The sequence below is a fragment of the Schistocerca gregaria genome, chromosome 3 (assembly GCF_023897955.1).
Source record: "Schistocerca gregaria isolate iqSchGreg1 chromosome 3, iqSchGreg1.2, whole genome shotgun sequence".
Taxonomy (NCBI): domain Eukaryota; kingdom Metazoa; phylum Arthropoda; class Insecta; order Orthoptera; family Acrididae; genus Schistocerca; species Schistocerca gregaria.
In genome coordinates, this window is record NC_064922.1 from 416,368,573 (window position 1) to 416,387,478 (window position 18,906).

The 18,906-nt window shown below is 37.3% G+C and overlaps 1 protein-coding gene across 3 annotated transcripts in view; it reads left to right on the forward strand.

The window, feature by feature from the left end:
• Positions 1-18,906, forward strand: part of LOC126354454 (DNA mismatch repair protein Msh3-like) — a 307,127-nt gene that overhangs the window by 106,517 nt on the left and 181,704 nt on the right. The window lies entirely within an intron of this gene.

Genomic DNA, 18,906 nt, shown 5'->3' on the forward strand with positions numbered 1-18,906 from the left:
TGTAATTGAGTTTTGAATTCAAAGAGTTCGGCCACTTGGAGGACCCTCTCTTTCAGCATGATATTGCCAGATGACCCACGAGTGCTGCTGCGACACCTGCACCAATGCTACACCTTATTATCACTGTCATCAATCATCCCCCTTTCAGTCTTGACTTAGCACCAACCATTTTTCATCTGTTTCCGAAACTTAAAGAACATCTTCGAAGACTTCATTTTGATAGTGAGGAAGTAGTGCAAACAGAGATGAGGTTGTGGCTCCATCAACAAAGTTGAACATTGTACAGCGTCAGTATTAACATACTGGTCTCGTGTTGGGAGAAATTTATTCATCACCAGGGTGGCTGTCTTGAGAAATAAATATGTAGACATACAGAATAAAGATGTAGAAAGATAAAAATGTGTGTTTTGTTTAAAAAGCTTCAAGACTTTAAACATAAAAATATGAGTGCATTACTTTTGAGCAAATCCTCATACTTTCATCTTCATAACAGAACCTCATGATTCAAAATCAGAATTACATATCGTAAGTTGACAGTTCTAAGTGTGAGCAGTGAATAACAATTAGAGCACAATCTTACTTCATCTTCCAAAGTTGATCCCAATTTTGTTCGGCTTGGCTTTTATTCCTGGACTGATACTGTACTCAGACGTGGAACAGAGATAGTGCTAGTGTACACAAATGCGCACACAGGTGCTTCATCTTGGAAAGTTACTACTGTTACTATCCCATATTTAAGACATGCATTCTCTCTCAACGTGACTTGTCACATGCAACCCTGATATGTCATGCACCATTTCTGTAGCCTAACAGAGCCACACTGGTCTTTGACGATTTTCTGTACAACATCTAGCTGGTGTGCCTTCAGGCTCTGATACAGGCAACTGCAGCTTCTCACTGATGCTGCATCTCGCTGACTGTGTGCATGGGATGCTGGCCTCCTTGTTGTGACTGCTGCTGCCACACACCAATTGTATCCCTACCTGGCACAGTCATCTGGTTGTCATGCTGCCATCCACCCTACCCTGAGGACCCCTCATTGTTTGATGTGCAACTATGGCGTCACCAACTATTTCTCTCTCTGCCAGACTGCAGCACAGTGCCCAACAGCTGGAACTATGTATGACATTATCTCCTGCCTCAGTGTGAGCATGGCAATGCTGCAAGTGATCATGGCCTGCCTTGATTCTGACTGTTGCTGTGCATGCAGCACTAGTCAGTGCTGCAACTGGCTACAGCTGTCACAGCTCCAGCTGCCCTGGTGATGGCTCTAGCAACAAGGCTAATCTCTTCTAATTCTATGAGCATCTCAGCCTGGACATTGCTAAGTGCAGGGAGCCCTGCTCTTGGCACCCAAACACAAAGGTATGCCTAGCTGCAGCTCAGTCTCCCAGCACTTGTTCGCCATGACACTCGCTCCACCACATCGTTCCTGATCAGCACTCCAAGTTGTCTATCTTCCCGCAGCAGCTCATTCATGACCCTGGTCCTGTCTCAATCATCCTCATGAAGGCAGTGAATAACTCCACAAACACAACTACAGCATACATCATCACATTCCCAAGCTTGACCTGCAATGAGGCTCCTATGAATCTTCACCGTTGCCGACCCCATTGTTGGAGTAGACTTCATCAGGCACTACTGCCTGTTCTGATGTGCAGCCTGGCACGTCTTTGACAGTGATATTGGGAGATGCACCACTTGTTTCAGTGTTATCTGCAATGTGAAGCAGGTGGCATATTCTGGCCCATACACTGACCACCTGCACAGTTTCCAGCTCTCACATGCACCTTGGGAGGTCCACTATTCAATTGTCCACTACTTTGAAACCACTCCAGACAACACATTTTCCACTGACCACAACCCCTACCAGGAGACAAGCTCAAGATCACCAACGCCGAGTTTAATGAACTGCTAACTACCAGCGTGGTGCATCCTTCTAAGAACCCCTGGGTGTCAGCCGTTCACCATACCAAGAAGAGGGGTGGTTTCTGGTAGCCATGCATTAACTACTGGAAGCTAGATACCTCTACCATCCCGGAATGGTACCTGGTGCTGCCTACAGCTAAAACAATACTGTCTACAAGGCAGTCAAATACTTTCAACTGTTGATGGGGGCCCTTTAGTTCACAGGCTCCACTGCCACAAGCCTATATTGTTTTCCCTCTTGAAAGACTCTGACCACAGCTCCTCATGTCAACTCCGGCAGCAGTTTTTCATATCTGAATTTTCTACTGGGATATGTTATGTCGCTGGAACTGACAAGGTTGTCACTGATTTCATCAGCCACATCTGCACTGTTGCTTTGTCCCTGGTGTATAAGGCACTTAGCACTGTCTAGGAACATGACCCAGAACTTGCCCACTTCTGCAATGATGGCTCTTCCAGGCTCTGTCTTCAGTGTACATCAACCCCTATTTCAATCACTGACATTTCTCTGTACAGCTGACCTGCACTTGACATGGAGCTACCATCCTACCACAAATGGCATGGTGGCACGGCTCCACTGTACCGTGAAGGCTGTCCTCTCCTGCCACAACAGGTGAACTGTTGTCCTGCCACAGCAGGTGAACTGTTGTCCTGCCACAGGAACTTATCAGCCTCTGCATGTCTCAAAAGACTGACCTGGAAACATCAGCCACTGACCTTGTTTACAACCATGCTCTGCCAGTGCCAACCATGACTCAACAGCCACCGACAACACTAGAGCTAGCATAGCTGACTCCCAGGACACTCATGTGCCTGGCCCTCTATGTCTTCTGCAGTGTATGCCCGATAGAGCCATTTCCCATCTGCCGTTATCAGTGACTGGTTAGACCTATGATGCCATAGTGCCCCTCTGTCACTGCCAGAGTGGCATTATTTCATGCATTCCCAGTGGCGCACCCTAGACATGCCACCATCTGTCGTCACATTGGAGGTATTGGAAATTGACTTTTGCAGTAACTGGTGTGCACGTTTTCAATTGCTCTATGCCCTTGCCTTAACCACCCCACACTGGGGACCGCACCCAGTACCTGTGCAGAACTGGACACAGCCTCAGGCCAACCCACCCTGCCACACCCTGCCCTGAGCATCAGCACTAGTGATGGCTGGCTACTCTGCGCACCTCACACCTGGTGTCTCAACATCTAGGGCTTACCTCCATCAAATGACTAGCACCTGCAGTATCGGTGCCACCATCCATGGCCTCAACGCTATTACGATACCAGTACCAGCCATCTTGTTGCCACCTCACTCTTTATTTGTGCTCAACTATCAGGGAGAGGGGGGAGAGAGTGGTACGGGGGAGGAGGGGGGGGGGGGGGGTAGGAGCGGATGGTGGGAAGACTGTGTGTTGGTCCTTCACCACACATCAGTCTTAGCAGTTCCAAATATTCCTAGCTCTTTATGGCCATCAACTACGGCTGTGTATTTCTTTCTTTATGTGCATACTTCCATTCAAAGCTGTCAGTTATGCTGTGCTACCAGATACCCACCTACTACGGTGTCTGGCTACTGATGCGAAGAGAACAGCTCTATTCTTAGCGAGGCTTCCACTAGCCTAGCTTCATTCTCAGTCTTGATCTTCTCCTTATTGTGTCAACATTGACTTTGGCCCCTCGCCACAGTGGACACGCCATGTGGTGGCACACTTTGTACTGAAATACTCCTTGTAAATTTCTATGACTCAATGAGCTGCACCATCTCTATACCTTCTGCATAGTCCAGTATGTAAATCTATGTTTGACAGTGTAAGATGTTCTGACAGCTGAGAGTTAGTGCCAACGTGGGTACTGTCCGAGTTCTGAGCTACGCCCATTACTGCTGGTACACTCATGTGATAACCACGTGCCTTTCCTTTTGATTTTGCCATGGCCAGTTCTTCCATGAGAGACAGAGCTGTGCCTTGCATTGGTAAAATTGGTGTTGTGTTGGTGGGTGCTCTGGGATGAGGTAGAGACTGTATTCTGTGTTCCACTATTCTTACCACACCTCTCTTTTATCTAGTGCCATTAAAGTAGTTAGTGACGTTTTCTCAGAACTGTTAAATTTTGAAACAATTTCATGTTTTGTCTATAGTATTTTAGTCATGTGAATGAATGTGTTGTTTTCCTAACCACATGTGGACATTGATCTTCATGTAGTACCCACCTTACCTCATTTCCAAATTTTGTTACTATTTTACTATGTTAGGTAAAAAAACATTCTTACTGTGGTTTTGGAAGACATCCACAACCACCAACCACATGGTGTGGAGAAATAGTTCCATTGTCTTTGTCTTCTTTTCTTCTGCTCTGCATCTTGATTAGTATGCTTTTGTCTGTTACAGTGTCCAACTCCTGTTCGACTTTCTCACATTCTGACATTATAAGGTAGTCTGCCCCAGTTTATTCGGTTGAGATATTCATTACACTTCTTTATGTTGTCTTCAGTTTTGTTTCTTTTGTTAAGTAATTTCATTCATTCCTGTTCTACCTGTTCTACCAGTATTTTTGTTTAGGGGTTCTGAGATTTTCTGTTGAACAATGTATGATTTAATGCTGTTATTCATTACCTTTTTATATTTGTCATCATTAGCTATTTCATGGACATTAATAAATGGTTTCCAGCCATTCCTTTTCCCATTAAACTTTGAAAAAACATGCTACTTGTGATTAAGAACTTGTAAGATGTTTTCCACCAGTGTATGCCTAAAATATGACGACAAACAGATAGAAGAAGCAGACACTGTTAAAGTCTTAGGTTTACAACTTGATAATAAATTGAGCTGGAAGCAGCACACCATGGAACTGTTGAAACACATAAACAAATCTCTGTTTCTGATGTAAATGTTCTCAGACATAGTGGATATAAAAATGAAAATCTGACATACTATGCTTATTTGCATGGGATTATTTTTTGGGGTAACTCATCAATCCAAGAAATGTTTTCTGGGCCTAAAAATGTGCAATAAGAATTTTTTGGGGGTGTGAACTCAAGAACATCCAGCAGAGGCTTGTTTAGGGAATGAGGGATTTTAACTCCTGCTTCCCAATATATTTATTCCTTAATGAAATTTGTGATTAAAAATGTACCTTTTTGTTCAAACCAATAGCTCAGTTCATGGAGTGAATACTAGAAATAAGAATAATCTTCACTAAGATTGAAAGTCACCTACTTTGGTCCAAAAAGTTGCCCACTATTCAGTAACCCACATTTTCAGTAACTTGCTAGCAGCCATAAAGTTTAACCACCAATAAAGTTTGGTTTAAGAGGAACCTAAAGGATTTATTGGTGGCTAACTGCTTATACTCCATTGATAAATTTCTTTAGTAGGAACAACTGGCAAGTGTGTGTGTGTGTGTTTCATAGATCATAAATTAAAATATGTTTAAAATTTTTTTGAATCATTTGACACCCATAATGATCATTCAACTTGGGATCTGTGGAAGGTACATTAGGATATTTATTTTTGTTGTAAATATTTATTGTGTATTCTTGGTCTTCTGACACTTTTTTTTCATCTTGGAGGATCTCCTCACTATGGATCAGCTGGAACGAAAAAGTACATGTAATCTAAACTAATTGTACAAGGCAATGCCAGGCATCTTTCCAACTGTACTGTTATTACTGATACTCAATACTATAAATTTGGCTATCTTTAAAGAACTTCACAAGTTCATTCATATAAATAAACTGTATACTAACATTAAACATGTACATCATTGAACTTGTCACATCAATAGCTTCTGTCAACCATAACAGATCTTCAACAGAGAAACAATAGTAAAAGAACATTTCATTTGTCTCTTTACTCCATATAATAACCATTGTCAAAATTATTTATATGTCTTCTTAATACTTTTGCAGCTCTTCAAAATAGGTCATCAAACCCAGAGCTTATACACTAAGCCCAAGCAGGTGTTTCCTCTTGCGAAGCTGTAGTGATTGCCATCCCATCCTGAAGAAGCATATTGTCCCTTGATGCGACTCGCCACATGCAAACAAAATAACAATCTCGCACAATATCTTTGCATGTATCTATGAGACCTTATTTTATGGTTTTCAATTGCGAGAATTATCCAAGAGTATGAAGATATAGATTTATATCAGTCCTCTGAAGTGGCATATATCATCACAGATGCCTTCCTACAAAAACCATTTTTTTGGGTTTTGTCGTTGGTGTAGTTGTATTCAGCTATTTTGTTTGGATGGCAAATTCCTTTTTATAGGCTGTTCTATTTCTCTGTTGAAACTGTGACACCAAATGCACATAAAACACAATTCAGAATTGTAGTTATCTCTCTGTCTTTTCTAACACCACCATGAAGCTTGACTTTCCACCCACACAAAAAACCATTGTAGGGAAAATCTGATTTTTCTGAATGGGAATGACTAAATAAAAATAAATAAGTAATTATAAAACATAAGACACTACATAATTGTAATCAGCAGTATTTCCTCTTTGTTATATGAGAACCTTCTGCCTTCCCATTAATAAAGACAGACAAATTGCACTGAGTAAATGTGAAAGATATACTTTGGCCTTCTTGTATGTTATTATATGATTATTTCCATTTTACCCATAATGTATCAATGAAACAGAATTCCTAACAGTGAAGAACTGAAACTTTCTGAGCACACTTGAAGCGCACTTGATTTAATAATATTGGTATTTGTTTTTTTGATTCAGTATCAGTGAATACCAATGAATTTACCTGCAGCAATTAAATTTATGTGTGTTAAATTATAGTGTGTAGGGAAATGATTACATTGATGTTTAATTTAATGATCCAAAAATGGATATTAGTTTTTTATTTCTTTTGTATGTTTTTCTGTATTATGGAAGTCAACTACATGACATAATGGTTACTAGCTCAAATAGTTAAATGACAGCCTGAGTTATAATTACTAGATCCAGTCTGAGGTTTGTCAAAGTATTTTTCTGCTAAGCAGGAACACAAGTTGCAACTTCTGACAGAAATTTGTTGGGTCACAAAATAGTTTAGAGCTTGCTTTAGTGTGTTCCTAACACATACTTCATGGTTGAAGAAAAGTATGGAGATATCATTTCCAATGAGGCTATGCCTTCATTTTCTGTTGTGTTCCTACTGACTTTGAGGTTTGCATTTGCTTTGCTTACAGTGATTAATAAGAAAATAACACAGCTTAAATAAAAATTAACATCGCACAGTAAACATTTATCTGTGAAAGAAATATTGAAGTTACCCTTAGGGCATTGTTGATACGTTGCCACTCTTTATATTATGACAAAATATTATTTTAATGTTGAAATACACTTGTTCCAGTTCAGGAATTGACTGAAGAACCTGATAAATTTTGGGGAGTCTGCTTACACAGATTTGTCTGAGTAAAAAGAAATTTGAATAACAAGTTAATGATAAGACATGAAGAAATGTAGAGAAATGGTGTGGATTAAAGGCCCATTTGATAGTGACTTACAAACAAAATTTGCCAGCTATGAGTAAATACATGCATGTTTGTAAATCAAAATAGCAAAGATGGAAAATTAAAAATATCCCAAAAAGCGTAAGTCTGAAAATGAGTATCTGTTGAAATATGACCAATTTTATTTGCACTCATTGTTCTATTATGTAGGCTATATAATGATGAACTTCATTGCTCATATCTTATTAATTGTGTTCATCTCTCTACTTAGTATATAGACTGGATATCAATGTCTCTTACATTGGTCATCCTGTACATGCTAACTGAGGTTATCCTGCTGTCAGAACAAAATTAGTGTTTCTGTGCACATGAACATTGTGAACACTGAAATGCTGTTCTGTTATTCAAAATGAGAAATTATAGGCAAGAATTAGACTCCGAAAAAATATAGTGAATAACTGCAGCTGCTGAAGGGATCAACCATTCTCTTGTATGGCCAGCTGTATCTGAGCAGTTACGTAAGCAATAATATTTTACTGTCTTATAAGACAGAGCACTGAAGATTCACAGTCCAGAGCTTGCATTTTGTTTACAAATGAGTTGTGAATCACATATGTTGGAATAATAAATTACCACAGTAATGACATTTGGGCATATACCTACCCTTAAATAGTTATATGGTATTAGGTTATGTGTAGTAAGAATATGTGGCAAGAATCGTGGATGAAAAACATGTACATTCATAAAGTTTGCCAGACACATTAACTGGTGGCAAAATTTTACCATCGCAGAAAGACAAAGACTATGATACTATCACATTTCCTACATCTCATTCATTCATTCATTCATCAGGACTCATAGATTACAACACAAAAGATGTGGAACTACTAAAAGTATACATTGAAAAAAAAAATCATGGAAATGTAATCTGCACACAGTATTAAATGCAAACTAACAGTATACTGCTTAATGCTTGTGCTAACTACAAGGAGTGGTAATATATAATAAGTCAACATCCTTTTTTGTAGGTTAACTTCATGACATACTTTTAAGGGCAAAACATGCTGAACTGAGCTTATTGATTAATTTGTCTGTGTATTGATCCCATTTTAAATTGTTATTCAACTAGACCCCAAGGTGCTTTACCCACAATGTTTAGTTTAATGTCTGACCATTAGTGTCTACTTATGATTCTAATAGGTCATTTTTTGAAATCATTTGATATGAGTTTACATGAGATTAATACTTAGAGTGTTTGCTGTGAATTAGTTGCTAGCCTGTTTAGCCATCACCTGCACAGTGTGTGGTTAACTTTGAGTCTGAACACCTGATTAGTATGCTTATGTCATCAGCAAACATAATTTTGAATTTCATTATTGCTATTTACACAGATTAAGAACAAGAGTGGGCCTAGTATTGATCCTAATTAGACTTCATATGTTATGTTTTCCCATATTATGGTTAGTTTTGTGTCTAACTGTTGTCATGTAACTGTCATGATAAATAATTAAAACTTCATTCATTTATTAGTGGGTGTACCACCTTTGACGGACTTTATCATTGCCGATAAAACTGAGTTGCTGTTGTGCAAATTGCCTTAACTCTATGTATCCTGTACACAGCCAACACTGCACCTGATTATTCAGCCTCTGTAATATACTGTAGGCCACACTACTATTTTATCACATATGTGGTAGCTGATAAATATTTTGATTGTCAAACTAATGCCTTGAGCAAGAACACATAACCAATAAATGAAGAAGAGACATCAGTTTGCCTAACAAGTTGTTGCAAATGGAAATAAACATTTATTTTCATGAAATAAAAATAAACTGAAATACTATTTTTGTAACTAAACTTAATATACAAATTTAGTATTGCTTGACTTTTACTTACTATACAATTTGAAAATTCTTGTCTTTATTGTTACTATTTGCTTCACATATAATGATATAATTTCCTCCACAGTCCTTTTTTTCACAATAGCATTCTCACAGTAATCACAAAACTCTATTGCCATCCACCAAGCAAGGTGGTGCAGTGGTTAGCACACTGCAATAACATTTGGAAGGATGACTGTTAAATGTGCATCTGTCCATCCTGATTTAATTTTTCAGGATTTCCATAAATCACTCAAGGGAAGTGGTGGAATGGTTCCTTTGAAACAGTATTGCCAAATTCCTTCCTCATCCTTGAAACAATCTGAGCTTGTGCACCATCTTTAAAGACCTCGTTTTCAATGGTACATTAAGCCTTGATTTTCCTTTCTTTCTTCAATTGCTGTAAGGTCTAAAAAATGCCATTGTTACTTCTAGAAGTTCCTACGAAAATCTTTTTTCTCTGTGTTATTATTTCAGAGTCCACTGTTCATTGCTCTGTGTAATTCTTTTAATGGAGTTCACATTTATTTTTCTGGCTACAGCAGTGCCCTCTGTTGGATAATATTGTCACAGTTTTCTACACTCTGTTTTGTTGTTGTATTACAAAGCACACCACCTTCATCTAGTAGTAATATTGTGCCATCCAAACTCTGTGCCTATTAAAAAACACAAAACAATAACTTTAAAGTCTTGGTTTCTTGTTTTATGTATATTTGTTACTCATTACAAGATAAAAGTGAAATGGATAAATTTTATGTAATATTTACAGTTGTCAAGACAAAGAATGATCTTACACAGTGAGATCCTCTGCTTTCTGTTATGAAGATAAGACTTCATGATTCACCATTAAAGGCTGCCCGGTCCGGCACACCCACTGGTCTGCTGTTGTGACTGTCATAGGAGATCTGTAGGTCTTTAGATTGGTGTTGCTTATGATATACTCACACAGGTTGATGCAGCTACACTAAGATCAATTTAGTTATGAAGTAGATGCATATTTCTACAAAGTAGTGTCTAGTCATGACATCATCATGATCTGTAAGAGAAAAAAGCTTGATTTAGATTACAATGAAAATGTGGATACAGTTTCTTATAAAGAAAAGTTAATTAACTACCAACTTTTGTAATGCTGACTGCTCTCAGTGTGAAAAATTATATTACTGTCTATCTGCATGTGCACATACATCTACATCTACATGACTAGTTTGCAATACATATTTAACTGCTTAGCAGTGGGTTCTTCAAACCACTTTCACACTGTTTCTCTAGTGTTCTGTTCTCAAACTGCACAGGAAAAAACAAAGCTCTGATTTGGTTTATTTTATTACAATGATCATCTTTCCCTTTGTAGGTGGGCATCAACAGAATGTTTTCTCATTCGGAAGAGAAAGTTGGTGATTGAAATTTCATGAAAAAATTTTATTACACGGAAAAATGCCTTTGTTTTAATTAGCACCACCCCAACTCACATATCACATAATGACACTGTCTCCCTATTTTTCTGCAGTACAAAACAAGCTGCACTTCTTTGCAGTTTTTTTGACATCCTCATTCAATCCTATTTGGTTAGGATTCTATACCACACTGCAATACTTCAGCAGAAGACAGACAATTGTCGTGTAGGCAGGTTCTTTAGTGGATTTGTTGCATCTTCTAAGTGTTCTGAAACACAGTATTTGTTTTGTCTTACCCACACCATGATCTGTATGATCATTCCAATGTAAGTTGTTTGCAATTGTAATCCATGGCTGTTTAGCTGAAGTGCCTTTGCATTTGTGGGAGTCATCATGCAACCAACATTTAACAGATTCCTTTTACTACTCGTGTGATGACCACACAATTTTCATTATTTAGGGTTAATTGCCACTTTTTGTACCATACAGATATTTTGTCTACATCATTTTACCATTAGTTTTGATCTTCTGATGACTTTACTAAATGGTAAATGACAGCACCATCTGCAAACAATTAAAAAAGGCTGCTCATGTAGTCTCCTAAATCACTTATATTGATTAGGAAAAACAGAGGACCATAATATTTCCCTACAGAATGCTGGATATCACTTCTGTTTTGCTTGATGAATTTGTGTCAGATACTATGAACTGTGACCTTCCTAATAGGAAATCTTGAATCCAGTTGCACAACTGAGACAATACTCCATAGGCATGCATTTTAATTACAAGCTGCTTGTGAGAAACAATATCAAAAACCTTCCAGAAATTCAGAAATATGGAATCAATTTTCAATCCCCCATTGACACCACTCATCAATTCATGAGAATAATGAGCTAGCTGTTTGCACTGAGTGATATTTTCTGAAATCATGCTGACTATGTGTCTAAGATAGATTTCTTTGAGGTAATTCTTAATCTTCTAATATAGTACATGCTCCAAAATCCTGCTGCAAATCAATGTCAGTGATATGAGTCTGTAATTCAGCAGATTATTCCTATGTTCCTTCTTGTGTACTGGTGCGACTTTGCAACCTTCCATTTTTTATGTATGGATCTTTGGTGAGTGAATGGTTGTATATGATTGCTGAGTATGGAGCTATTATATCAGTGCACCCTGCAAGGAATGTAATTGGTATACAAAATACAAATGGGGTCAGAAGACTTGTCTTTATTAAGTGATTTGAATACCTTCACTACCTCAAAGATATCTACTTTCAAGTTACTCATGTTGTCAACTGTTATTGATTCAAATTCTGGAATATTTACTTTGTTTTCTTGGTGAAGGAATTTTGGAAAACAGAATTTAGTAATTCTGCTGTTGTGGCACTATTATAGGAAATATAACCATTGCTATCACACAGATATTGATTGTGCTTTGCTACTGGTGTACTTTACATATGACCATAATCCCATTGCATTGTCTGCTAGATTTTATGACAGAGTTTGTTGTGGAAATTATTAAAAGTGTCTTGCATTGAAGTCCACACTAAACTTTGAGCCACTGTAAAACTTCACCAGTCTTGGGGATTTTGCGTTCTTTTTAATTTGGTATGCTTCTTTCCTCACTTCTCTAACAGTGTGTTCTGACCAGTTTTGTTTATTGTGGAGGAATCACTTGCATTTGGTAACACCTCTTCCACCCTCTTTCCTGTACTCAGATATAGTGTTCTCACTATGGGTTATTTTTTTCTGGAGGTAGTTTGCACATACGAAGCAGAGTGACCTTACTATGACTTTGTCTTGCATAGCGTTTAAAAGTATAATCACAAAAACAATATTTGCTCTCTGAACACTATACTTAACTACAATACACCCTGTTACTAATGTTGACCGTGTGTTTACCTAACTGAAATGTAAACTGACTATCAAACTACTTCTGAAGCATTTAATAGACAAAGCATTTGGTTGTTGTATTTAGTGACAAAGTAATTGGTGCACTTCACCTTCATGTCGGTTTTCCACTAATCACGATGACTGCATACACCACTGGAATAGGAAGTGTAACAAAACTCACCTTTAGAAATTCCTCCTGAAATCTAATTGCTTCTGTTTATAATAAGTGGTTGCCACATTCTGACAAAATGAATTTTTAAAGTTAAATCTGTTCATTATACTTAGAACAGTTATCCAAGTTAATTTTTTGTGTAAAGTTAAAACTTGCACTTGAGAACCAGATTGAGACTGACATGATAGTTATTGACACTCTTTCATTATTTTAATACTTTTCAAAACTCAGTTAAAGTTAATATGTGTCTTTTGATGATGAAACTATACTCCTGAAACTTTAAGTAAAGGACTTTAGCAAATGAATTTTACTTGAATGATGTAGAAAAATGACTCATCAAAAATGCGTTATATTACATCTCTTTAAGAAAACACCACAGCTAATGCTGCTGGAGTTACATAATTAAACTGAATGTAGTATTTAAGGAAAAAATGAACTAGATTTTAGAAATCAAACAACTTACACTCTTTGGGTATGAATGACAGTGTTTTTAACAAAACCACTTTTATTCACAGAACAGATTGAATTGAAATGTGATTCTCCTGTACATTAAAGACAATTAAAAAAGTCTGTAGCTTATTTTATGAATTGCAGCACAGTTGAGATGTGGTGCCAAAAAACACTTCTGCAAAATTCCTCATGTCTCTGACTATAATAATATGACAATGGTGTTGCCAAAGCTGTTTGTATTTCAGTGTGCTTGAAGCAAAGTTAGGCAACAACTGAAAATCCAAAATTGAGCCTTGTTATTCTTGAAATTATGGCTAAGAGCTGGCAGAGACGACATTTTAATACAGAGGTCTTAATTAATGTCTTCCTCTAATATTTTCTGCAGCTATTATCACAAACTGTAAAGTTTTGTATAGTGCACTTAGAAACATGACTCTTCATGGTTGCCCCTGTCTGGTTACTTTTTCTGTGCTCAGTCTGCTTGCTGCAAAGTTTTTTCATGTAAAAAGTGTTCCTAAAATGGAATGTGATAAGGTCACTTCTTACAACTATCTTAACACTGTCTAGAGGGTCTGTGTACATCATATTTTTCTCTTTTAGAAAAGGTATTCCCAAACAGAAATGACAAGGGCAAAAGCTGGGCCTTTTTCAAGTCTTATGGCATCCTTCTTTGTTGTGCTTGTTTTGGTACTTTTTCAATAACAGGTAATGTTAAGTTAAGGATGAGCTGAGACCATACATAAATTATTTGCTTTATCTTGTTAAGTCTAGAATGATAATTTTATTATGCATTTATCATTGTAATTAAAACTTTATGAATATTACTAAATATGTGCAACACATCTCATCAAGACACAACATACATGGACATTAATACTGTTCCATTGTGCGTGCTCCAGTTTTCTTGAAATATCATTTAAGGGTAGCTTCAAGAAAATGTTTTTCTAATGCAATGTGTCCGCTGCTCATGGTCTTGCAGTAGCGTTCTCGCTTCCTGAGCACAGGGTGCCGGGTTTGATTCCCGGCAGGGTTAGGGATTTTCACCTGCCCCTGCGATGACTGAGTGTTGTTACGTCATCATCATCATCATCATCATCATCATCATCACTCATCCCCATTATGGTCAGAGGGAGGCAACGGCAAACCACCTCTATTAGGACCTTGCCTAGTATGGCAATGCAGGTCTCCTGCATTGTTCCCCTACGCTCTGTCGAGAAGCATGGGATTTCATTTCCATTTCCATTATGTAAGGTGTCTGTGTTATGATCGCAGTATAACATTAATTTTTAATACACAAGCTTTATACTGAAATATTTAAAAATATCTTTGAGTATACGACATTCAAAGGTGTATCTATTTATTTTTAGTTAATGTAACATTTTGTAAATTTGCATCATATTAATCACATAAATTATTAATTTTCTTTAATTATCTTAATAATAATAATAATAATAATGCATCAGCTTACTTAACTAAACATTTATGGAAAACTGAGAACATTTGGTTCCTTTTTTACCAATTTTGTTTCATTTTCCAGCATGATAACGTACCTCTTCTCTGTGTTTAAGATACGCTTTTCTTACTTACGTTACTCCATTTTGAACTCAAATTTACCTATGTACCTTCCCATTCAGGTGCAAAATTTTAATAAACTTAACTTTATATGATCATTTTGTGATCAGTTCAGTTATTTTCATATTAGGTGTTTTCCATTCATCAGTTTTGTAACTGACAATATTCAGTCTTAGACAAGTTTTAATGATTTTAATGATTTTTGTTATAATTATCAACTTCTGAAACTTATAAAGATTAGATCATAGTATTTACATTGTAATATGAACAGATAGAGATATTCGGGATATCTAAATATTTTTTTTGGTAATACTTATATTAGATTTCTTTACAGTTAATTATATTATCTCATCTCTTACATTTTGAGATCATGAGTCTTAGTTAATCTTAATCTTTTTCTATATTTTGTAAATTATAGGTAGAATGATTTGTTTGCAGTATGTCCACAGTTATGAAGAGTCCACTGTGTGCAAACTTGAATTTTCTGATTTCACGGTTTATTTCACTAACTTTTTCATGAGTTTTCACTAGGACCAAATTTCTGTTCTTAACCATTTTACCCTTCATATGCGAAAGATTGGGAATAAATAACTGGCAACAGGCAGCACAAGACAGGAGCATCTGGAGGAATCATGTGAGATTGGCATGGGAGCTCAAAGTCCCTTAGAAGCCTACTACTACTACTACTACTACTACTACTACTACTATTCTTGTCATGTCTCTTAATTCTCTCTTCTGCTTGGTGTTTCATTCTGGTTTTAAGCTTTACTTTCTTTTCTAGTGAAGATAGTTCTTTTTCTACAGAAAAATCTATCAGTTCCTAAGTTTTTGGTCTTCCTGGTACATACTTTCCTCCAATATCTATACTTATAATGGCAGTATGTAGCACATAACCTGATTATTATTCATACCAGTTTCTATTGCAGTATTGCACCAAGATATGTATTGGACTTGTACACTGTTGACTTTATCTAGAGGCCTTTTCTTCATCTTACCCTTTACCTCTTTAATAGATTTTAATTTGTTTTGACTTGCCTCATCTTCTCTGACCTCTGAATCAAGAATCTTGATCCACCTCTACAAATGACCCTTTTTGACACTCAGTATTATTATTACTGTTATGCTTACTCATTGACATTTCTGTTTTACTGCCTGACGCACCTTAACTTCGATACTCCCACCCATTAGCACATCACACATATTTTTATTGATATTTGCTCTGTATTCTTTACCAAAGTTTTCAGTAGATAACCATGCTTCTTGGTCAGACTAACTTTATCATCATTGTTATCATCATCGCTTTCTGTTATAATCATCTCAGAATCACACTTACTAGCTTCACCCTTTACTGTTCATAGGTTTATACACTGTGAATGGAATTATATTGTTTGCAGAACTCACTCTAGTGATATTCCCTGCTACTTCCTCACACCTAGCTTTAAGTGGATTAATTAGTTTATTAAGGATATCTCTCTCTCCCCTCTTTATTCTCTATTCCTCCTTTATTCTCTTTTCCTCTTTTATTTCCAGTTCCCGTAAACCATCACATATCTGACTTAGTTCTTCAAAACAGCAGTCAACCTCTTCAGATTAGTCCCCCTGACGCTTTCCACTGCCACTAGAAACTAGGTCATGCCCGTGCTTGTGCAAATTCAAACAACTATAGCATGTTTCTTGCATTTTTATCTTTACTGCACCATTCTCCTTCTGCTCTGAATGATTACTTTCCTCTATTTTATTTTTTTATGTCATCGTAACAGTGTTTACCCTTACCTCTTTTGCTTGTCATTTACCCTTATCTCCTAGATCTTTTTTACTAATTTCTATGACTACAGGACCTGTTCTTCATTCTTGGAGGTCTTACCCTATGGCTTATATAACTAAAACTTTTCTTCTGATTATACCTTTTGTGTTTTTCCAAAACGTAGGCAAAATTTAGTTTTTTGAATCATTTCTCTCACCTCTGTTAACACAGTTACTACACCCATGGCCTGATTAACTACCTCTGCTCCAACCCCTCATGGCATTTATGTGTGGATATTTCTCTTTCCTCTTTCTAGTACGTTCATTTTGAAAGAATCCCTGTGCACGTCTACTGTTATCTTCTTCTTGTATCGTTACGAAGACTACGTCCTATGAATCTTTTAGAATAATCTGTCAACTTCTTCCACAGCTTCCATATGATTTCAAATTGTTACTTCCTATATGATGAAACCAGTTTTCACAAAATTCTTTCAAGGTAGTTTTTCTGTGTAATATTGGCATCCTACTGATGATCAATTCATGCTGTGCACTGTCTTGTTTTTGTCCTGACCAATATTCTTGTAAGAATGCTTCTTAAATTTAACATATCTGTAGTTATCACCATAGGGAAGTTAATAGAAGTACTTAAGCCAGAAGTGATGGTTGACCAAAGACACTCGACTGCTAGTAACACTGCACAAGCCAAAGGCACTTATTTACAATTCAGCAGTCAGAGCTAGACAACTGGAAGCAAAGAATATCTGTTTTAACCTGCTTCATCTGACGCCAGACAGGTTGCTTTTTCAGCGTTAGTAAATTTGTATATTTCTGACTGCTTCACAGTCTGCAGTTGCTATAGACCCCCCCCCCCCCCCCTCAATAGTAAGGGGTACTGATGAGGGGGTAAGCATATTATCTTCTCTCAGTCCAGAATGTAATCCTGTAAGTACCTCAGTGGATGGTGAAGACAACCAAAACAAGAGCACTATTCATCACCCGGACACATGTGTGAGCGGTGTGATGAAGAGTGTTGAGGCTCCTTCGGTACTTTGGTATGTTCTCCATAGTGTATGACTTGTGTGTGAGTGAATCCAAAGTTGGTTTCAAATGATGAATGGAGGCCATTGTATGCTCGTTGTGCAGTAAAATAATAAATGTGTTGTCTGTCCTGTGGAGGACTTTGTATGGTTCTAAGTATGAAGCCTGCAGTGTTGGTCATATAGGGTCATCTCTTAACATTGCATAGTCACAGTGTGCGAAGGCCTAGGTATGAACACTTTTGGTTCACTTTTTGGTTATGGTGGCTGTTTGTGGATCTGTGTGATGTGTTTTTGTACTGTGCTGACTAATTGTGGTAACTCTGATGGGTTCAATTGTAGTTCAACAGGTTCAATAACTTATGCTGGGAGATGTAAAGGTTCACTGTATAGGTCTTCTGCTAGTGAAGCGTGGAAGTCCTCTAAAAAGGAAGTGCATACACCAATCATAACCCAAGGAATTATTCTCCTGTGGCACACTAAACTTGTTTCAGAAGTTGTGACATGGTCATGGATTGAAATGATGATCCAGGAAGTGTCTAATGAATTTCATTTATTTCCCCCTAATGATCGCAAAATGTTTGGTCCGTAGACTCCTGGCTTCAGTCAGTAATGACCTTCTTCAGATCTGTTCTATATCTTGCCCAAAAATAATAAAACCATAGTGGCATAATCATAAAATTACACAAAAGAAGCATAGCATAATCACACATATTTAAAATGTGACCAGTAGCAATAGAGAAAGTATGACTCTGCCAGAATAGTGGTTTACTTTACATCACATTTTAAATATGTGTGATGATGCTATGCTGATTTTGTGTATATTTTGTGACAGTGCCACTATGGGTTTATTATTTTTTAGGACAAGTTATAAAAAAAATCTGAAGATTGTCATTTCTGACTGAAACTGATAGTCCAAGGACCAAACATTTTGTGATCATATTTGGGAATAAAAGAAATTAATTCCACATGAAATCTGCCTTATTGTGCGATGCTACCACTCCCATTGCTTTGGGGAGTGATAGGTGTTGATGCAAAAGTGCCGGACATCACAAAGCATGCATAGTTCTGACAGCTCTGGTCAGTGGTAACCATAAATGGGCACCAAATCTAGAAATCCACAACCACACAAATGCTGTACATCTACATCTCCATTTACGTAGATACTCCACAAGCCACCATATAGTGTGTGATGGAGGATCCCCCGTACCACTACTAGTCATTTCCTTTCCTGTTCCATTTGCAAGTAGAGCAAGGGAAAAATGACTGTCTATATGCCTCCATATGAGTCCTAGTTTCTTGTATCTTATCTTTGTGGTCCTTATGCACAATGTATGTTGATAGCAGTAGAAAAGTTTGGCGATCAGCTTCAAGTGCTGGTTCTCTAAATTTTCT